Raw genomic sequence first — 23,596 nt, 5'->3', positions numbered from 1 at the left:
CAGAGGTAGTCTGCGCGGAATATGACGTAAATCTTCGCGTGTCAACGGGTTTGTTGGCCGCAATTGACCAAGGGTGCAGAAGACGACGTTAGTCTCTGCATGCTATCAGGCATTGAGTCTTACAGATAGCAAAAGAATGTTTATACGGATAACCACTTGGGTATTTCCGCCTGCCCCCTAACCTCACGGGTTAGTTCTTGACAGAGGTAGTCTGCACGAAAGATGACGTAAATCTGGGCGTGTCAACGGGTCGCTTGCCTCTGGTTGACAAAAGGTGCAGATAACCGTAAGGTATCCCTGCATGTCATTAGACTCGCCGTCTCTGGATGACAAAGGTGCAGATGATGACGTTAGTCTCTGCGTGTCAACGGGCTCGCTTGCCTTTGGTTGGCAAAAGGTGCAGAATACGACGTTAGTCTCTACGTGCTATCAAGCGTTGAGTCTTACAGATAGCAAAAGAATGTTTATACGGATAACCACTGGGGTATTTCCTCCTACCCCCTAACCTCACGGGTTAGTAGTTGATAGAGGTAGTTTGCGCGGAAGATAACATAAATCTCCGCGTGTCAACGGGCTCACTTGCCTCTGGTTGACGAAAGGTGCGGATAACCATAAGGTACCCCCGCATGTCATTGGACTCGCCGTCTCTGGATGACAAAGGTGCAGATGACGATGTTAGTCTCTGCGTGTCAACGGGCTCGCTTGCCTCTGGTTGACAAATAGTGCAGAAGATGACGTTAGTCTTTGTGTGCTATCAGGCGTTGATTCTTACAGATAGCAAAAGAATGTTTACACAGATAACCACTTGGGTATTTCCGCTTGCCCCCTAACCTCACGGGTTAGTGCTTGACAGAGGTAGTTTGCGCGAAAGATGACGTAAATATCCGCTTTTCAACGGGCTTGCTTGTCTCTGGTTGACGAAAGGTGCGGATAATCATAAGGTACCCCCGCATGTCATCGGACTCGCCGTCTCTGGATGACAAAAGGTGCAGATGACGACGTTAGTCTCTGCATGTCAATGGGCTCGCTTGCCTCTGGTTGACAAAAGGTGCGGGACCATAAGGTACCCCCGCATGTCATCGGACTCGCCGTCTCTAGATGACAATGGTGCAGATGACGATGTTAGTCTCTGCATGCTATCAGGCGTTGAGTCTTACAGATAGCAAAAGAATGTTTATACGGATAACCACTTGGGTATTTCCGCCTGCCCCCTAACCTCACGGGTTTGTGCTTCACAGAGGTAGTCTGGTGTGGAGAAATTACTTGTGTATCTCCATATGTCACCTGACTTCAGGGTCAGTATGACAATTATTATGGGGCGGCCGACAAAAGCGAGGCTCTTGCTCCTACGTATCCTCAATTTGTGATGAGAAACTCATACCTACGTAGTTCTTGATAACTATGAGACTAAAATAGTCTCGGTGTTTTCTTCACTAAAATGCGAACATGCTTTAGTAAAGAGACAAAACTTCCAACTGATCAGAGCAACATATGGTTTTTTTTGGATGAAAAACAATGTGTCTATCGGGGAAGGAGAGTATGCTGATGAAATTTTCTCATAACCATAAATGAGATATTGGATGTTAGCATTTCGTTTCTAAATGACCATTTAGAGGAAACACTTGGTTCAACAAAAATAGAAGAAAATCATTCAAAGTGTATCAACCTCACACAGGTAAGTGTTTCATCCGAATTCTGAACCATAAATATGTCATGACTTGATTTTCCAAATCATTTCCTATCCAATCAAAGATTACATGCGTGATCATGGATCAATAGGACTTTTTCTTGGGATTTTTTCTTTGTGGGAATTTTGGCTTAGAGTGTTCTTGGCCTTTTCCTTTTCTGTTTTTGTTTATTGTGAGGTGAACAAGCCACCGACGCATAGGATTTTGGTTGGCAATCAAAGGGAGAGGACCACTTTAGGTCATTGTTTCCTTTCTTTTCTTGTTTACTTGGTAACAATTCTGTATTGTCCAGATATTGTCTGGTCCAAAGACCTTTTTGCATATTTCTTCTGTTTTCTTCCGATCCTTGATCGGGAATTTTCTTTCCTTTCTTGCTTTCTCCCACTCTTTTGATTGGGAATTTTCCTTTTTTTTTTTTTGTTTTGTTCCGAGGGTAAGGATTGACATTCTCACCCTGGGTCAAGGTTTATGGTAAGTTGGGATTTTGGCTCCAGGCTTGTAGAGCGGCTGGACATGATATATGTTAGGGTTTGGCCAGCGGTTCGGGGATAAAGGGGATGTCCCACATTATTTCCATGATACACATGCAACAATGATTATTAGGAAATTTTATGCAAAACTGGTCATGCATGCACCCATGTGGACACTCAAGCATCAAGTTTTTATGGTCATGTGACACTAGGGCTCAGGATTCATTTTCCCTATTTAAGTCAACCCAGTGTTTCCAAAATATGTTCTTTTATCAATTCATTCATTCATCTAAGTCTATTTTGGGTGTTCGGGAAAATTTTCACAGCATTCACCCTTCAGGTGTATACACAGTTTTTTTTCAAAAACTAGTTATGATTAGTGAAAATTTTTTCAAAGAAAAGTTGGAAGTTATCTCTTTTCAAAAGCATGTTGACTTTTCAGCTGAAAGATATATTTTTTGTTGTTGTTTGTTTTTTGTTGTTGTTTTTTTTTTCATGAGGTATTTTGCTACCTAAAATATGTATATTTTTGTGAGGTATTTTTGCTATATACATGCATATCCAAGGTATCTTGCTACCTAAACATATATATATATATATATATATATATATATATATATATATATATATATATATATATATATATATATATATATATATATATATATATATATATATATATATATATATATATATATATTGTGAGGTATCTTTTTGCTACATACATGCATATCTAAGGTATTTTGACTACCTAAACACACATACATATATTTTGTGAGGTATGACTACCTTCCGAGCTTGTGCTTGTTTTATTTAAATTCCTAGGATCATGAGCAACTAGGTGTGTTCTACTATGACTTGAGAAACAAAGGTGATCAAATAACAAGCAGAGATTTAAAATTTACTAGGTTGCCTCCTAGTAGCGCTTCTTTAACGTCTTGAGATGGATGCTTGATGACTTGTCAGTCATGGACCTAGTACTTTGCTTACCTTTGGCTTTGGACTTGGTCGCCTGCTGGTCGACCACGGGTCGTAGGCAACGCTCTAACCATTTTGTGGATGAGCTAAGGTGAACTCTAGAGGTGGTGGCGGTGCGCCTGTTGCCCACTACTGTGATGCCTCGCCCTGCGCCGGCCTGGGGCGTAGTACTTCTCGATGAAAGTCCGGTTAATAGGGGGCCTGATGACCTTGTTGGGGGCGACAAGCACTCCGTAGAACTGACAGAGGCCTGTAATCAGAGCTGGAAACCCTAGGACCCTGTTAGACTTCTTCGGGTCCACTGGGTGTCTTGCAGGTGCGATCCCTACAGAAAATAGATGACATCAGAAATCAGTTGAGAGAAGTGCATACTTACCTATGTCACAATGCCATGACCTTGCTGGGGTGTACGGGCACCCTATAGGACTGACAGAGGACTGTAACCAAGAGATGGAAACCCCAGGGCCCTGTTGGACTTCTCTAGGTCCACTTGGTGTTTTGTGGGCGTGATCCCTGCAATAATAGATGACATCAGAAATCAATTGAGCGATGTGCATACTTACCTATGTCATGATGGCACAGACCAACAAATACTTTCGTAGGGGGAGATCGGCATTGTGGTCGCCGGGCGGAATGTTGCTAAGTAGCAACGTCATCCATATCTGTGTAAGATTGGTCACGTTGGTGCGCATGATCCGCACTCGTCTCTTTGTAGTGGCATGGGTGAAATCTTACCCCGGTATGCATAGTAGCTGCGTGATAGCCTCCCTCTCTGGTTGTGCTCACACAGTTGGTCGCCCTCCAATATCAGGGGGTAGCCCAGGAACTGATAAAAGGAAACTACTAGCCCCTTAACTGGGAGCACAAGTCTCGGTTAAGCATTTAAGAGCAGAGGACCTTAAATTCTCTTAAGGTGCGGATATGGAGCCCACTGAAAGTGAGGACGCGTAGCCCTCTAAAGGCGAGGGCATGCAGTCCTCTGAAGGGGAGGACGCGTAGTCCTCTGAAGTGAAGGACGTGTAGTCCTCTGAAGGCGAGGACATGTAGTCCTCTGAATACAAGGACATGTAGCACTCTGAAGGTGAGGGTACCCGACCCTCTGATGGCGAGGACGTGTAATCCTCTGAAGGTGAGGGCATGCAGCCCTCTGATGGTGAGGACGTGTAGTCCTCTGAAGATGAGGGCGTGCAACCCTCTAATGGCGAGGACGTGTAGTCCTCTGAGGGTGAGCGCGTGCAGCCCTCTGATGGCGAGGACGTGTAGTCCTCTAAAGGCGAGGACATCTAGTCCTCTGAAGTGGAGGATGTGTAGACCTCTGAAGGCGAGGAAATGTCGTCCTCTGAATGCGAGGGTGTGTGGCCCTCTGAAGGTGAGGGTACCCGACCCTCTGATGGCGAGGACGTGTAGTCCTCTGAAGGTGAGGACGTGTAGCCCTCTGATGGCGAGGATGTGTAGTCCTCTGAAGGTGAGGGCGTGTAGCCCACTGATGGTGAGGACATGTAGTCCTCTGAAGGTGAGAGCGTGCAGCCCTCTAATGGCGAGGACGTGTAGTCCTCTGAGGGTGAGGGCGTACAGCCCTCTGATGGCGAGGACGTATTGTCCTCTAAAGGCGAGGACATCTAGTCCTCTGAAGTGGAGGACGTGTAGTCCTCTAAAGGCGAGGACATGTAGTCCTCTGAATGCTAGGGCGTGTAGCACTCTGAAGGTGAGGGTACCCAACCCTCTGATGGCGAGGACGTGTAGTCCTCTGAGGGTGAGGGCGTGCAACACTCTGATGGTGAGGACGTGTAGTCCTCTGAAGGTGAGGGTGATGGTGAGGACATGTAGTCCCCTGAAGGTGAGAGCGTGCAGCCCTCTAATGGCGAGGACGTGTAGTCCTCTGAGGGTGAGGGCGTACAGCCCTCTGATGGCGAGGACGTATTGTCCTCTAAAGGCGAGGACATCTAGTCCTCTGAAGTGGAGGACGTGTAGTCCTCTAAAGGCGAGGACATGTAGTCCTCTGAATGCTAGGGCGTGTAGCACTCTGAAGGTGAGGGTACCCAACCCTCTGATGGCGAGGACGTGTAGTCCTCTGAGGGTGAGGGCGTGCAACACTCTGATGGTGAGGACGTGTAGTCCTCTAAAGGTGAGGGTGGGCAACCCTCTAATGTCGAGGACGTGTAGTCCTTTGAGGGTGGGGGCGTACAGCTCTCTGATGGCGAGGACGTATGGTCCTCTAAAGGCGAGGACATCTAGTCCTCTGAAGTGGAGGACGTGTAGTCCTCTGAAGGCGAGGACATGTAGTCCTCTGAATGCAAGGGCGTGTAGCCCTCTGAAGGTGTGGGTACCCGACCCTCTGATGCCGAGGACGTGTAGTCCTCTGAAGGTGAGGGCGTGCAGCCCTCTGATGGTGAGGGCGTGTAGTCCTCTGAAGATGAGGGCGTGCAGCCCTCTAATGGCGAGGACATGTAGTCCTCTAAGGGTGAGGGTGTGCAACCCTCTGATGGCGAGGACGTGTAGTCCTTTAAAGGCGAGGACATCTAGTCCTCTGATGGCGAGGACCTGTAGTCCTCTGAAGGCGAGGTCGTGCAGCCCTCTGATGGCGAGGACGTGTAGTCCTCTAAAGGCGAGGACGTCTAGTCCTCTGAAGGTGAGGGCGTGTAGTTCTATGAAGGCGAAGGCGTGTAGCCCTCTAAAGGTGAGGACGTGAAGTCCTCTGAAGGCAAGGACGTGTAGTCCTCTGATGGAGAGGACGTGTAGTCCTCTGATGGAGAGGACGTGTAGTTCTCCGTAGGCGAGGACGTGTAGTCCTCTGAAGGTGAGGGTGTGCAGCGCTCTGATGGCGAAGGCGTGTAGCCCTCTGAAGGTAAGGACGTGAAGTCCTCTGAAGGCGAGGACATGTAGTCCTCTGATGGCAAGGACGTGTAGTCCTCTGAATGTGAGGGCGTGCAGCCCTCTGAAGGTGAGGGCGTGTAGCCCTACAAAGGTGAGGGTACACGTAGTCCTCTGAAGGCAAGGATGTGTAGCCTTCTGAAGGCGAGGGCGTGTAGCCCTTTGAAGGTGAGGGCGTGTAGCCCTCTGATGGTGGGGACGTGTAGTCCTCTGAAGGTGAGGGCGTGGAGCCCTCCGATGTTGAGGACGTGCAATCCTCTGAAGGTGATGGCGTGCAGCCTTTTAGGGTGAGTGTACTAGTACCCAAGGGTCCACCCTTATGAGAAAGCAAGAGATTGACTCATCGAAAGGGCCGGTCATCCCAAATTCGCAAGATTAGACATTTGATGTAGGAAATCTATGCAGTTAACATGATTTTTAGGGATGCAGATGCATGCAACTTTTGTCTTGAAATGCGATAAATGCGGACTTCGTATGCAAAAATGCAATGTAGTGGAAAGTTGTACAATGTTCATGACATTCTTTCCCTATTTTGTGGTTTTGATTTGATTTGATTTTTTTTTTGGAAAACACATATTGACTGTCCTTTTGATAGAAGTGATAATTCATGCAACCTTATCCTATCTGATGCAAATCTCTCCGGGAACTCCCTCAGAGTGTATGTTCTGTTTGATTTAGTCACTTGAGCATTTTGGAGTGACAACAATGGAGTCGTTTGATGTTTAATCAATCCATTGAAATTCCAGGATTTGTCCCCCCCCCTTTTTTTGTTTAAAAACACATCGACGGGCGAGAAATTTTGATCTGCCCCTAGGTTCGCTTGAGGCTCATGTACGGTGCCCCTCATTGCCAACCAAAATCCTGTGCGCTAGCGACTTTCTTGCCCCGCACTAAACAAAAACAGAAAAGGAAAAGGAAAAAACACTCAAAGCCAAATTCCCCACCAAAAAACCATTCCCAAGAAAAAGTCCTATTGATTCATGATCACGCATGTAATCTTTGATTTGATAGGAAATGATTTGCAAAATCAAGTCATGACATATCTATGGTTCGGAATTAGGATAAAACACTTACCTGTGTGAGATTGATACACTTTGAGTGATTTTCTCCTATTTTTGTTGAACCCAGTGTTTCCTCTAAATGGTCGTTTAGAAACGAAATGTAACATCCAAAATCTCATTTATGGTTATGAGAAAATTTCATCAGCATACTCTCCTTCCCCAATAGACACATTGCTTTTCATCAAAAAATCATATGTTGCTCTAATCAGTTGGAGGTTTTGTTTCTTTACTAAAGCATGTTCGCGTTCTAGTGAAAAAACACCGAGACTATTTTAGTCTCACAGTTATCAAGAACTACGTATGTTTGATTTCCTCATCACAAATTCAGGATATGTAGGAGCAAAAGCCCTACTTTTGTCGACCACCCCACCTTTTGTTACCGTGGCCCAAGAGTCCGGTGGCATGCGGAGCCACATGACCGTGGGATCCCCAAATTCGTATGTTCCATTTGTATGTTATCTTGTTTCTATGACTTGAGGGACTAACGTTTGTTTTATTTTTTTCGATTGTCTTTTGTTTCGTGCATACATTTTGTTTGGACTGTTGCGTTAGGGCTTACTTCGTTATTGTCGATAATGTTTGTTGAAATTCCAGAACCTTGTAAAGTTTTCCTTTAGGAACGTCGTCCTAAAAATAAAACAAACAAAAATCATGATAACGCCAAGAATAGAAAAAAGAAAGAGGCGTTGTGAACAAATTTCGTGTCTGTATATAAAGAAAAGAAAAGAGTTTTTTATATGTAAAAAAAATGTATGCAAAGATTTTGTGTGTGTGTAAATAATGTGTGAAAATAAATTCTTGTGTGTGAGCAATGAGTGTATATAAAGAAATTTTTGTATAAACCACGAGTGTATGTTGAAAAACGAAAAAGAAATCTTTGAACAAGAATAGAGTTTTTATGTGAGAGTTTTTAATGCGTGTGTATACAGAAAAAGTTTGTCGTGTATAGGAATGTAGGTGTACAAAGAAAAGCTTTTAGATGGTGATGGATGTATAGTTTTTGCAAACATAAAAAAATGAAACAAAAAGACAAAGAAAAAGAAAGAAAAACCAAGAAGGTTGACATGTTATGGTCGTAGGAAGCATAAATCATTCGTAGAGAGCAAACATATCTTTTGGAAACAAGAGACTGACGCTAAGAGTTTATTTTCCAGAATAACCGAGATGAGAATGGATGGATTCATTGAACCGATGAAAGAACATAATTTGGAAATATTGGGTCTACTTGTGTAAATCCCAAGCCTTAGTATCACAATGCCATAAACTGGATGCTTGAGTACCCACCTAGCTGTAGCCATGACTAATTTTGCACGTTGTTTCCAAATCATCATTGTTACGCGTGCCTTGTGGAAATAATATGGAAATTCAACCTGAGACCGACACCTTGACACACGAATTTGTTTTGCCCCAGATATCAAAATCGGGCTCACACGATGAAAAGGCCATGTTGAGACACAACCTTAAACTACCTTGAACCTTGGCCCATGAAAAGAATCCTCGTCCTTTCCCCCGAAGAAAAAGACGGCAGAATCTCCTCAAGGGAGAGTGAATAACGAATGCTAAAATCGGAATTCCCAATCAAAGATCGGAAAGGAAGAAATGAAAAGAAATAAAAGAAAAGGAAAAGAAGTATTCCCGATCGAAGATCGGAAGAAAGTAAAAAGAAAAAGATCGAAGGAAAAACAGAATAATTCCCGATCAATACAGGAAACCAGGAAAGAGAATAGAAGATCTTCTGACCAGATAGATTTTTGGCAGAGTAAATGACTGCCGGCAAAGGAAAACCCATTTTTGAAGTAGTTCTTCCTTTGGGATTGCCATTCAAAGTCGCTCTCGACTGGCGATATCCCGCCCCACATAAACAAAGAGGAAAAGACCGAAACACCCAGCTTCCTCTCCAAAAAACACTACCCTCGAGAAAATCATATTGATCTGTGATCATGCGTGTGATTTGTTGGTTCGATAGGAAATCATGTGCAAAATAAAGTCATGGTGCAACTATGGTTTGGGATTAGGGTAAAACACTTACCTATGTGAGTTTTTATACACTATGAGTAATTTTATTCCCAGTTTCAGTTTGGCCCGATGTTTCCCCTGAATGTTCATTTAAAAGCTAAATGTTGACATCCCCTTCTTTCTCGGTTACAAGGAAAATTACATTTGGCATGGGTATATTGTTTCTCTAAAATACGGTGCTCTCGTGAATGATTTATTTTTCCTTGCTAAAGCATGTTCGCCTTTTAGGTGAAAGAACCCGATGGACCATTCGGTCCTACCCACAAATCTTATCCGGAGCCCCATGAATTGCTTGTCATTCATGCATCCTCCACCATCGAGTCTGGAGCCCCACGAATTGATTGCCTAGCGTTGTTCGTCTATCCTCCACCCTCAAATCTTATCCGGAGCCCCATGAATTGCTTGTCATTCATGCATCCTCCACCATCGAGTCTGGAGCCCCACGAATTGATTACCTAGCGTTGTTCGTCTATCGTCCACCCTTAAATCTTATCCGGAGCCTCATGAATTGCTTGTCATTCATGCATCCTCCACCATCGAGTCTGGAGCCCCACGAATTGATTGCCTAGCGTTGTTCGTCTATCCTCCACCCTCAAATCTTATCTGGAGCCCCATGAATTGCTTGCCATTCATGCATCCTTCACCATCGAGTCTGGAGCCCCACGAATTGATTGCCTAGCGCTGTTCGTCTATCCTCCACCCTCAAATCTTATCCGGAGCCCCATGAATTTCTTGTCATTCATGCATCCTCCACCATCGAGTCTGGAGCCCCACGAATTGATTGCCTAGCGCTGTTCGTCTATCCTCCTCCCTCAAATCTTATCCGGAGCCCCATGAATGGCTTGTCATTCATGCATCCCCCACCATCGAGTCTCGAGCCCCATGAATTGATTGCCTAGCACTGTTTGTCTATCCTCCACCCTCAAATCTTATTCGGAGCCCCATGAATTGCTTGTCATTCATGCATCCTCCACCATCGAGTCTGGAGCCCCACGAATTAATTTCCTAGCGCTGTTCGTCTATCCTCCACCCTCAAATCTTATCCGGAGCCCCATGAATTGCTGGTCATTCATGCATCCTCCACCATCGAGTCTGGAGCCCCACAAATTGATTGCCTAGCGCTATTCGTCTATTCTCCACGCTCAAATCTTATCTGTAGTCCCATGAATTGCTTATCATTCATGCATCCTCCACCATCGAGTCTGGAGCCCCACGAATTGATTGCCTAGCGTTGTTCGTCTATCCTCCACCCTCAAATCTTATCCGGAGCCCCATGAATTGATTGTCATTCATGCATCCTCCACCATTGTGTTTGGAGCCCCACGAATTGATTGCTTAGCGCTGTTTGTGTATCCTCCACCATCCTATTCGGAGCCCCATGAATTGATTGCCTAGCGCTGTTCATGCGTCCTCCGTTATCAAGCACGAAGCCTCCAGTGACTGGAAAATATGATTTTTTGTTATTTTCCTGATCGGTTCTTTCGCCAAACATGTGTATACGTATATATTATGTTATTGGTGTCTTTAGTTAGTGTTTGTTTTATGTTGTGCAAAGAAAGAAGAATGAGAGATGGGAGTCAATTATTTCAAATTGTTTTGGTTAGAACTATTGTGATTGAGATCAATTAAATCCCCATGATGGGCATAGGATGGCCTTCAGGAATCATTATAGATTAATTACAGAAAAGGCTAAGACGGACGACATCAGTGTTTATCTTTACTTTCCTCCTATCTCCGATAAAAGGTAAGTAAAGAGGGGCAACTGTCATACCCTAATTTCGTCCGGGGACCATTGTTTGATGGCATGCAACCTTCGCTTGACCGCATCGAGGAACTTGACACCCATCGTTAAGCAATCCGTGAAGTTCCGCGACATGTCGGGAGTCGAAAGGAAACATTATTGCGCAATCCGTAAAGTTCTGTAACATTCCAGAAGCCGAAGAGGGAGTGGTTGCGTAATCCGTAAAGTTTCGTGACATTACGGAAAGAAAACAAGTATCGTTACGTAATCCGTAAGGTTCCGTAACATTACGGAAAAAGAATCAGCAAAGAAGGGGGGTGAACTTATCAAGATAGGGGTGTAAATAGCAATTCAAATCTAGGTCCTTCCAGAACATTTTGGAAGTTGGGTTGCTTAAGGAGGAAGCAATTGGGCGGCAAGCTCCTCCACGTTTTTGAAAAATGGTTTCCAGGGCTTCCGTGGCTTCCGTAATGTTTCTGTAAAATTTTCGAAAACCTTGGGTAAGCATATTCCACTTAACATTGGTGAAAGGGAAGAGAACAAAGATGAAAATCAAATCCGAAACCCTTCCGTAAGGCTTCCGTAACTTTTCCGTAAAATACGAAAAGGGGGTGAACTTAGTAATTCAGGTGCGCTTAGAAATCTTCTTCATTAAGTCTCTGGGCGGCAAGCACCTCCCTTTTTTTCCGATAAATAGGGGAGGGGGGAGCTGTTTCAAAATGTTCAAGACCCCTTGGCTATGCATTTCGGCTATTTTGGGCAAAAAACATGTTTTCGTGAAGAAAAATCGAATCGAAGTGCTTCCGTAAGCGATTTTGTGGAAATTCTTCATCGTTCTTCACCGTTCTTCGTTTGTTCTTTGTTCTTCAACGGGTAAGTTTTCGAATCCGAGACTTTCAATTCATTTCCTGTTTTGTGTACTTTCACTTTAATTTCGTTTACTTTCAGTTTTCTTTTATTCCGTTTTTAACGTGCTTTAACCGTTTATTTAAGCCGTTTTCTCACCTAATAAATGATAAAATGAATTTCAACCGATCATTTGTGTTGTAATCTCGTTTAATCACTGTTAAAACAAAATCTAACCGATCCTTCACGCTGTAACCACGGTTAAACCAAAAAAGGCAAAATAATAATAAAATAATCAAAATATCCTGAAAAATAATAATAAAATAATCAAAATATCTTCGAATAAAACAATCAAAAAAATCAATCGGACGTTTTTCTTTGGAAGTTTCCTTGAATGAATTGACTAATAACCAAAATGAAACTAAGGCTAAAATCAACTCGCAAATCAAGTTTTGTCCGCAAAAAGAAAAAAAAACTGTTTTAAGGTCCAACGCCTTAAACAGTCCTCTTCGCTTTTATCGGTTAATATGGACCGTTCAAAAGCATAAAATCAACACATCACTTTACTTCCTTTGGCGAGAACTACGTAGGTCTGATTTCCTCTTCGATTGAGGATACGTAGAAGCAAAAGCCTTGCTGAGACTACGAAAAAGTCTCATTTGCTATCCGTAAGACTCAAAGCCCGATAGAATGCAATGACGAATGTCGTCACCTGCAACTTCCACAGAGATGTCAGCTTCTTCCAGCCGAGATTGCGAAAAAGTCTCATTATCCATCAGTAAGACTCAAAGCCCGATAGCATGCAGTGACTAACATCGTCACCTGCACCTTTCCTGGAGATCTCAGCATCTTCCGGCTGAGACTACGAAAAAGTCTCATTTGCTATCCGTAAGACTCAAAGCCCAATAGCATGCAGTGACAAATGTCATCATCTGCACCTTCCCCAGAGATGTCAGTGTCTTTCGGCCAAGACTACAAAAATGTCTCATTTGCTATCCGTCAGACTCAAAGCCCGATAGAATGCAATGACTAGCGATGTCATCTGCACCATCCCCGAAGATGTCAGCGTCTTTTAGCCTAGACTGCGAAAAAGTCTCATTTGCTATCCATAAAAGTCAAAGCCCAAAGGCATGCAGTGACTAACGTCATCATCTACACCTTCCCCGGAGATGTCATCATCTTCCGACCGAGACTGTGAAAAAGTCTCATTTGCTATCCGTAAGACTCAAAGCCCAATAGCATGCAATGACTAACGTCATCATCTTCGCCTTCCCCGGAGATGTCAGCCTCTTCCGGCTGAGAATGCGAAAAGTCTTATTTGCTATCCGTAAGACTCAAAGCCCAATAACATGCAGTGACTAACGTCATCATCTTCACCTTCCCCAAAGATGTCAATGTCTTCCGGCCGAGTCTGCCAAAAAGTCTCATTTGTTATCCGTAAGACTCAAAGCCCAATAGCATGCAGTGACTAACATCCTCATCTGCACCGTCCCTCTAGATGTCAGTGTCTTTTGGCCAAGACTGCAAAAAAGTCTCATTTGCTATCCGTAAGACTCAAAGCCCAATAACATGCAGTGACTAACGTCATCATCTGCACCTTCCCGGGAGATGTCAGAGTCTTCCGACCTAGACTGCGAAAATGTATCATTTGCTAACCGTAAGACTCAAAGCCCGAGAGCATGCAGTGACTAATGACGTCATCTACACCATCCCCGAAGATGTCAGCGTCTTTTAGCCGAGACTGTGAAAAAGTCTCATTTGCTATCCATAAGACTCAAAGCCCAAGAGCATGCAGTGACTAACGTCATGATCTTCACCATCCCTGGAGATGTCAGCCTCTATCGGCCGAGAATGCAAAAGGTCTTATTTGCTATCCGTAACACTCAAAGCCCTATAGCATGCAGTGTCTAACGTCATCATCTTCACCTTCCTCGGAGATGTTAGCATCTTCCGGCCGAGACTACGAAAATGTCTCATTCACTATCCGTCAGACTTAAAGCCCAATAGCATGCAGTGACTGACATCGTCACCTGCACCTTTCTCGGAGATGTCAGCCTATTCCGTACGAGACTGCGGAAAAGTCTCATTTGTTAACCGTAAGACTCAAAGCCCGATAGCATGCAGTGAGTAATGTCGTCACCTGCACCTATCCAGGAGATGGCATCGTCTTCCGACCGAGTTTGGGAAAAAGTCTCATTTGCTATCCATAGGACTCATAGCCCGATAGCATGCAAGGACTAACCTCGTCACCTGCAACTTCCCCACAGATATGTGCTTCTTCCGGTCGAGACTGCGAAAAAGTCTGTTTTATTAACCGTAAGACTCAAAGCCCGATAACATGCAGTGAGTAACGTCGTCACCTGCACCTTTCCTGGATATGATAGCGTGTTCCGACCGAGATTGTGAAAATGTCTCATTTGCTATCCGAAAGAGTCAAAGCCCGATAGCATGCAGTGAGTAACGTCGTCATCTGCACCTTTCCCGAAGATGTCATCGTCTTCTGACCGAGACTGTGAAAAAGTCTCATTTGCTATCCGTAAGCTCAAAGCCCAATTCAATGCAGTGACTAAGGTCATCATCTTTGCCTTCCCCGGAGATGTCAACATCTTCCAGTTGAGAATGCGAAAAGTCTTATTTGCTATCCGTAAGACTCAAAGCCCAATAACATGCAGTGACTAACGACATCATCTTCACCTTCCCCGGAGATGTTAGTGTCTATCGGCCAAGACTGCGAAAATGTCTCATTTGCTATCCGTTAGACTCAAAGCCCAATAGCATGCAGTGACTAACGTCATCATATGCACCTTCCCCAGAGATGTTAGTGTCTTTCAGCCAAGACTACGAAAATGTCTCATTTGCTATCCGTCAGACTCAAAGCTCAATAGCATGCAGTGACTAACGTCATCATCTTCCCCTTCCCCGGAGATGTCAGTGTCTTTCGGCCAAGAATACGAAAATGTCTCATTTGCTATCCGTCAGACTCAAAGCTCCATAGCATGCAGTAACTAACGTCATAATCTGCACCTTCCCCGGAGATGTTAGCTTCTTCTGGCCGAGAATGCGAAAAGTCTTATTTGCTATCCGTCAGACTCAAAGCCCGATAGCATGTAGTGAGTAATGTCGTCACCTGCGTCTATCCAGGAGATGGCAGCGTCTTCCGGCCGAGATAGGGAAAAAGCCTCATTTTCTATACAAAGGACTCAAACCTCGATAGCATGCAAGGACTAACCTCGTCACCTACAACTTCCCCATAGATGTGAGCTTCTTTCGGTCGAGACTACGAAAAAGTCTCTTTTATTAACCCTAAGACTCAAAGCCCGATAGCATGCAGTGAGTAACAGCGTCGCCTGCACCTTTCCCGGAGATGGTACCATCTTCCGACCGAGATTGTGAAAATGTCTCATTTGCTATCCGTAAGACTCAAAGCCCTATAGCATGCAGTGACTAAGGTCATCATCTGCACCTTCCCTGGAGAAGTCAATGTCTTCCGACCGAGATTAAGAAAAAGTCTCATTTGCTATCCGTAAGACTCAAAGCCCAATAGCATGCAGTGACTAACGTCATCATCTTCGCCTTCCCCAGAGATGTCAGCCTCTTCCGGCCGAGAATGCGAAAAGTCTTGTTTGCTATCCGTAAGACTCAAAGCCCAATAGCATGCAATGACTAACGTGATCATCTTCACCTTCCCCAGAGATGTTAGTGTCTTTCGGCCAAGATAGCGAAAAAGTCTCATATGCTATCCGTAAGACTCAAAGCCCAATAGCATGAGTGACTAACGTCATCATCTGAACCTTCTCCAGAGATGTCATTGTCTTTCGACTGAGACTGTGAAAAAGTTTCATTTGCTATCTGAAAGACTCAAAGCCTAATAGCATGCAGTGACTAACGTCATCATCTTCTCCTTCCCCGGAGATGTCAGTGTCTTTAGGCCAAGACTGCGAAAATGTTTCATTTGTTATCCGTCAGACTCAAAGCCCCATAGAATGCAGTGACTAACGTCATCATCTGCACCTTCCCCGGAGATGTCAGCCTCTTCAGGCCGACAATGCGAAGAGTCTTATTTGCTATCCGTAAGACTCAAAGCCCAATAGTATGCAGTGTCTAACGTCATCATCTTCACCTTCCCCGGAGATGTCATCCTCTTCCGGCCGAGACTGCGAATAGGTCTCATTTGCTATCCGTAAGACTCAAAGCCCAATAGCATGCAGTGACTAACGTCATCATCTGCACCTTCCCCGGAGATGTCATCGTCTTCCGACCGAGACTGTGAAAAACTCTCATTTGCTATCCGTAAGACTCGAAGCGCAATAGCATGCAGTGACTAACGTCATCATCTTCACCTTCCCCGGAGATGTCAGTGTCTTTCGGCCAAGATTGCGATAATGTCTTATTTTCTATCCTTAAGACTCAAAGCCCAATAGCATGATTGACTAACGTCATCATCTTCACCTTCCCCGGAGATGTCATCCTCTTCCGGCCGAGACTCCGAAAAGGTCTCATTTTCTATCCGTAAGACTCAAAGCCCAATAGCATGCAGTGACTAACGTCATCATCTGCACCTTCCCCGGAGATGTCATCGTCTTCCGACCGAGACTGTGAAAAACTCTCATTTGCTATCCGTAAAACTCGAAGCCCAATAGCATGCAGTGACTAACGTCATCATCTTCACCTTCCCCGGAGATGTCAGTGTCTTTCGACCAAGATTCCGATAATGTCTCATTTTCTATCCTTAAGACTCAAAGCCCAATAGCATGATTGACTAACGTCATCATCTGAAACTTCTCCGGAGATGTCATTGTCTTTCGACTGAGACTGTGAAAAAGTTTCATTTGCTATCTGAAAGACTCAAAGCCCAATAGCATGCAGTGACTAACGTCATCATCTTCTCCTTCCCCGGAGATGTCAGTGTCTTTCGGCCAAGACTGCAAAAATGTTTCATTTGCTATCCGTCAGACTCAAACCCCCATAGCATGCAGTGACTAACGTCATAATCTTCACCTTCCCCGGAGATGTCAGCCTCTTCAGGCCGACAATGCGAAGAGTCTTATTTGCTATGCGTAAGACTCAAAGCCCAATAGTATGCAGTGTCTAACGTCATCATCTTCACCTTCCCCGGAGATGTCATCCTCTTCCGCCCGAGACTGCGAAAAGGTCTCATTTGCTATCCGTAAGACTCAAAGCCCAATAGCATGCAGTGACTAACGTCATCATCTGCACCTTCCCCGGAGATGTCATCGTCTTCGAACCAAGACTGTGAAAAACTCTCATTTGCTATCCGTAAGACTCGAAGCCCAATAGCATGCAGTGAGTAACGTCATCATCTTCACCTTCCCCGGAGATGTCAGTGTCTTTCGGCCAAGACTGCGAAAATGTCTCATTTGCTATTCGTAAGACTCAAAGCCCAATAGCATGCAGTGACTAACGTCATCATCTGCACCTTCCCTAGAGATGTCAATGTCTTTCGGCCAAGACTACGAAAATGTCTTATTTGCTATCTGTCAGACTCAAAGGTTAATAGCATGCAGTGACTAACGTCATCATCTTCACCTTCCCCGGAGATGTCAGTGTCTTTCGGCCAAGACTGCGAAATTGTCTCATTTTCTATCCTTAAGACTCAAAGCCCAATAGCATGCAGTGACTAACGTCATCATCTGCACCTTCCCCGGAGATGTCAGTGTCTTTCGGCCAAGAATGAAAAAATGTCTCATTTGCTATCCGTCAGACTCAAAGCCCCATAGCATGCAGGGACCAACGTCATCATCTGCACCTTCCCAGGAGATGTCAGCGTCTTCCGATCGAGACTGCGAAAAGGTCTCATTTGCTAACCGTAGGACTCAAAGCCTGATAGCATGCAGTGACTAACGACATCATCTGCACCATCCCCGGAGATGTTAGCGTCTTTTAGCCGAGACTTTGAAAAAGTCTCATTTGCTATCCGTAAGACTCAAAGCCCAATAGCATGCAGTGACTAACGTCATCATCTTCATCTTCCCCGAAGATGCAGCCTCTTCCGCCCGAGAATGCGAAAAGTCTTATTTGCTATTCGTAAGACTCAAAGCCCAATAGCATGCAGTGTCTAAAGCTATCATCTTCACCTTCCCCAGAGATGTTAGTGTCTTCCGGCTGAGAATGCGAAAAGTCTTATTCGCTATCCGTAAGACTCAAAGCCCAATAACATGCAGTGACTAACGTCATCATCTTCACCTTCCCCGGAGATGTCAGGGTCTTTCGGCCAAGATTACAAAAATGTCTCATTTGCTATCCGTAAGACTCAAAGCCCAATAGCATGCAGTTACTAACGTCATCATCTTCACCTTCCCCGGAGATGTCATTGTCTTCCGGTGGAGACTGCAAAAGAGTATCATTTGCTATCCGTAAGACTCAAAGTCCAATAGCATGCAGTGTCTAACGTTATCACCTTCACCTTCCCCAGAGATGTCAGCCTCTTCTGGCCGAGATTGCGAAAAAGTCTCATTATCCATCCGTAAGACTCAAAGCCCCATAGCATGCGGTGTCTAACGTCATAATCTTCACCTTCCCAGAGATGTCAGCGTCTTCCGGCCGAGACTGCGAAGAAGTCTCAAGTGCTATCCGTTAGACTCAAAGCCCAATGGCAAGCAGTGACTAACGTCTTCATCTCCACATTCCCCGGAGAAGTTAGCCTCTTCCGACTAAGACAGCAAAAAAGTCTCATTTGCTATCCGTAAGACTGAAAGCCCAATAGCATGCAATGACAAACGTCATCATCTGCACCTTCCCCGAAGATGTTAGCGTCTTCCAGCCGAGACTGCGAAAAGGTCTCATTTGCTAACCGTAAGACTCAAAGCCTGATAGCATGCAGGGACTAACGACGTCATCTGCACCATCCCCGGAGATGCCAGCGTCTTTCAGCCGAGACTTCGAAAAAGTCTTATTAGCTATCCGTAAGACTCAAAGCTTAATTGCATGCAGTGACTAACGTCATCATCTTCACCTTCCCCGGAGATGTCAGCCTCTTCCGGCCGAGAATGCGAAAATTCTTATTTGCTATTCGTAAGACTCAAAGCCCAATAGAATGCAGTGTTTGACGCCATCATCTTCACCTTCCCCAGAGATGTCAGTGTCTTCGGGCCGAGAATGTGAAAAGTCTTATTTGCTATCCGTAAGACTCAAAGCCCAATAACATGCAGTGACTAACTTCATCATCTTCACCTTCCCCGAAGATGTCAGTGTCTTTCGGCCAAGATTACGAAAATGTCTCATTTGCTATCCGTAAGACTCAAAGCCCAATAGCATGCAGTGACTAACGTCATCATCTGCACCTTCCCTAGAGATGTCAATGTCTTTCGGCCAAGACTACGAAAATGTCTCATTTGCTATCTGTCAGAGTCAAAGGTTAATAGCATGCAGTGACTAACGTCATCATCTTCACCTTCCCCGGAGATGTCAGTGTCTTCCGGCCAAGACTGCGAAATTGTCTCATTTTCTATCCTTAAGACTCAAAGCCCAATAGCATGCAGTGACTAACGTCATCATCTGCACCTTCCCCGGAGATGTCAGTGTCTTTCGGCCAAGAATGAAAAAATGTCTCATTTGCTATCCATCAGACTCAAAGCCCCATAGCATGCAGGGACCAACGTCATCATCTGCACCTTCCCAGGAGATGTCAGCGTCTTCTGATCGAGACTGCGAAAAGGTCTCATTTGCTAACCGTAGGACTCAAAGCCTGATAGCATGCAGTGACTAACGACGTCATCTGCACCATCCCCGGAGATGTTAGCGTCTTTTAGCCGAGACTTTGAAAAAGTCTCATTTGCTATCCGTAAGAGTCAAAGCCCAATAGCATGCAGTGACTAACGTCATCATCTTCATCTTCCCCGAAGATGCAGCCTCTTCCGCCCGAGAATGCGAAAAGTCTTATTTGCTATTCGTAAGACTCAAAGCCCAATAGCATGCAGTGTCTAAAGCTATCATCTTCACCTTCCCCGGAGATGTCAGTGTCTTCCGGCCGAGAATGCGAAAAGTCTTATTCGCTATCCGTAAGACTCAAAGCCCAATAACATGCAGTGACTAACGGTATCATCTTCACCTTCCCCGGAGATGTCAGTGTCTTTCGGCCAAGATTACAAAAATGTCTCATTTGCTATCCGTAAGACTCAAAGCCCAATAGCTTGCAGTGACTAACGTCATCATCTTCAACTTCCCAGGAGATGTCAGCCTCTTCCAGTCAAGAATGTGAAAAGTCTTATTTGCCATCCGTAAGACTCAAAGTCCAATAGCATGCAGTGTCATCTTCACCTTCCCCGGAGATGTCATTGTCTTCCGGCCGAGACTTCCAAAAAGTCTCAATTGCTATCCGTAAGACTCAAAGCCCAATAGCATGCAGTTACTAACGTCATCATCTTCACCTTCCCCGGAGATGTCATTGTCTTCCGGTGGAGACTGCAAAAAAGTATCATTTGCTATCCGTAAGACTCAAAGTCCAATAGCATGCAGTGTCTAACGTTATCACCTTCACCTTCCCCAGAGATGTCAGCCTCTTCTGGCCGAGATTGTGAAAAAGTCTCATTCTCTATCCGTAAGACTCAAAGCCCCATAGCATGCGGTGTCTAATGTCATAATCTTCACCTTCCCAAAGATGTCAGCGTCTCCCGGCCGAGACTGCGAAGAAGTCTCAATTGCTATCCGTAAGACTCAAAGCCCAATGGCAAGCAGTGACTAACGTCTTCATCTCCACATTCCCCGGAGAAGTTAGCCTCTTCCGACTGAGACAGCAAAAAAGTCTCATTTGCTATCCGTAAGACTGAAAGCCCAATAGCATGCAATGACAAACGTCATCATCTGCACCTTCCCCGAAGATGTTAGCGTCTTCCAGCTGAGACTGCGAAAAGGTCTCATTTGCTAACCGTAAGACTCAAAGCCTGATAGCATGCAGTGACTAACGACGTCATCTGCACCATCCCCGGAGATGTCAGCGTCTTTCAGCCGAGACTTCGAAAAAGTCTTATTTGCTATCCGTAAGACTCAAAGCCCAATAGAATGCAGTGTTTGACGCCATCATCTTCACCTTCCCCAGAGATGTCAGTGTCTTCCGGCCGAGAATGTGAAGAGTCTTATTTGCTATCCGTAAGACTCAAAGCCCCATAACATGCAGTCACTAACTTCATCATCTTCACCTTCCCCGAAGATGTCAGTGTCTTTCGGCCAAGATTACGAAAATGTCTCATTTGCTATCCGTAAGACTTAAAGCCCAATAGCATGCAGTGACTAACGTCATCATCTTCAACTTCCCAGGAGATGTCAGCCTCTTCCAGTCAAGAATGTGAAAAGTCTTATTTGCCATCCGTAAGACTCAAAGTCCAATAGCATGCAGTGTCATCTTCACCTTCCCCGGAGATGTCATTGTCTTCCGGCCGAGACTTCCAAAAAGTCTCAATTGCTATCCGTAAGACTCAAAGCCCAATAGCATGCAGTTACTAACGTCATCATCTTCACCTTCCCCGGAGATGTCATTGTCTTCCGGTGGAGACTGCAAAAAAGTATCATTTGCTATCCGTAAGACTCAAAGTCCAATAGCATGCAGTGTCTAACGTTATCACCTTCACCTTCCCCAGAGATGTCAGCCTCTTCTGGCCGAGATTGTGAAAAAGTCTCATTATCTATCCGTAAGACTCAAAGCCCCATAGCATGCGGTGTCTAATGTCATAATCTTCACCTTCCCAAAGATGTCAGCGTCTCCCGGCCGAGACTGCGAAGAAGTCTCAATTGCTATCCGTAAGACTCAAAGCCCAATGGCAAGCAGTGACTAACGTCTTCATCTCCACATTCCCCGGAGAAGTTAGCCTCTTCCGACTGAGACAGCAAAAAAGTCTCATTTGCTATCCGTAAGACTGAAAGCCCAATAGCATGCAATGACAAACGTCATCATCTGCACCTTCCCCGAAGATGTTAGCGTCTTCCAGCTGAGACTGCGAAAAGGTCTCATTTGCTAACCGTAAGACTCAAAGCCTGATAGCATGCAGTGACTAACGACGTCATCTGCACCATCCCCGGAGATGTCAGCGTCTTTCAGCCGAGACTTCGAAAAAGTCTTATTTGCTATCCGTAAGACTCAAAGCCCAATAGAATGCAGTGTTTGACGCCATCATCTTCACCTTCCCCAGAGATGTCAGTGTCTTCCGGCCGAGAATGTGAAAAGTCTTATTTGCTATCCGTAAGACTCAAAGCCCCATAACATGCAGTCACTAACTTCATCATCTTCACCTTCCCCGAAGATGTCAGTGTCTTTCGGCCAAGATTACGAAAATGTCTCATTTGCTATCCGTAAGACTTAAAGCCCAATAGCATGCAGTGACTAACGTCATCATCTTCACCTTCCCCAGAGATGTCAGCCTCTTCCAGCCGAGAATGCAAAAGGTCTTATTTGCTATCCGTAAGACTCAAAGCCCAATAGTATGCAGTATCATCTTCACCTTCGCCGGAGATGTCAGTGTCTTCCGGCCGAGACTGCCCAAAAGTCTCAATTGCTATCCGTAAGACTCAAAGCCCTATAGCATGCAGTGACTAACGTCATCATCTTAACCTTCCCCGGAGATGTCATTGTCTTCCGGTGGAGACTGCGAAAAAGTCTCATTTTCTATCCGTAAGACTCAAAGTCCAATAGCATGCAGTGACTAACGTTATCACCTTCACCTTCCCAAGAGATGTCAGCCTCTTCTGGCCGAGATTGCGAAAAAGTCTCATTATCTATCCGTAAGACTCAAAGCCCCATAGCATGCGGTGTCTAACGTCATCATCTTCACCTTCCCCGTAGATGTCAGCGTCTTCCGGCCGAGACTGTTAAAAAGTCTCAATTGCTATCCGTAAGACTCAAAGCCCAATGGCAAGCAGTGACTAACGTCTTCATCTCCACCTTCCCCGGAGAAGTTAGCCTCTTCCGACTGAGACAGCAAAAAAGTCTCATTTGCTATCTGTAAGACTGAAAGCCCAATAGCATGCAATGACAAACGTCATCATCTGCACCTTCCCCGAAGATGTTAGCGTCTTCCAGCCGAGACTGCGAAAAGGTCTCATTTGCTAACCGTAAGACTCAAAGCCTGTTAGCATGCAGTGACTAACGACGTCATCTGCACCATCCTCGGAGATGTCAGCATCTTTCAGCCGAGACTTCGAAAAAGTCTTATTTGCTATCCGTAAGACTCAAAGCTTAATAGCATGCAGTGACTAACGTCATCATCTTCACCTTCCCCGGAGATGTCAGCCTCTTCCGACCGAGAATGCGAAAAGTCTTATTTGCTATTCGTAAGACTCAAAGCCCAATAGCATGTAGTGTTTGACGCCATCATCTTCACCTTCCCCAGAGATGTCAGTGTCTTCCGGCCGAGAATGTGAAAAGTCTTATTTGCTATCTGTAAGACTCAAAGCCCAATAACATGCAGTGACTAACTTCATCATCTTCACCTTCCCCGAAGATGTCAGTGTCTTTCGGCCAAGATTACGAAAATGTCTCATTTGCTATCCGTAAGACTCAAAGCCCAATAGCATGCAGTGACTAACGTCATCATCTTCACCTTCCCCAGAGATGTCAGCCTCTTCCAGCCGAGAATGCAAAAAGTCTTATTTGCTATCCGTAAGACTCAAAGCGCAATAGTATGCAGTATCATCTTCACCTTCCCCGGAGATGTCAGTGTCTTTCGGCCGAGACTGCCAAAAAGTCTCAATTACTATTCGTAAGACTCAAAGCCCAATAGCATGCAGTGACTAACGTCATCATCTTCACCTTCCCCGGAGATGTCATTGTCTTCCGGTGGAGACTGCGAAAAAGTCTCATTTGCTATCCGTAAGACTCAAAGTCCAATAGCATGCAGTGACTAACTTTATCACCTTCACCTTCCCCAGAGATGTCAGCCTCTTCTGGCCGAGATTGCGAAAAAGTCTAATTATCTA

The sequence above is a fragment of the Glycine soja genome, chromosome 9 (assembly GCF_004193775.1).
Source record: "Glycine soja cultivar W05 chromosome 9, ASM419377v2, whole genome shotgun sequence".
NCBI classification, from domain to species: Eukaryota; Viridiplantae; Streptophyta; class Magnoliopsida; order Fabales; family Fabaceae; genus Glycine; species Glycine soja.
This window is presented reverse-complemented; position numbering follows the sequence as displayed.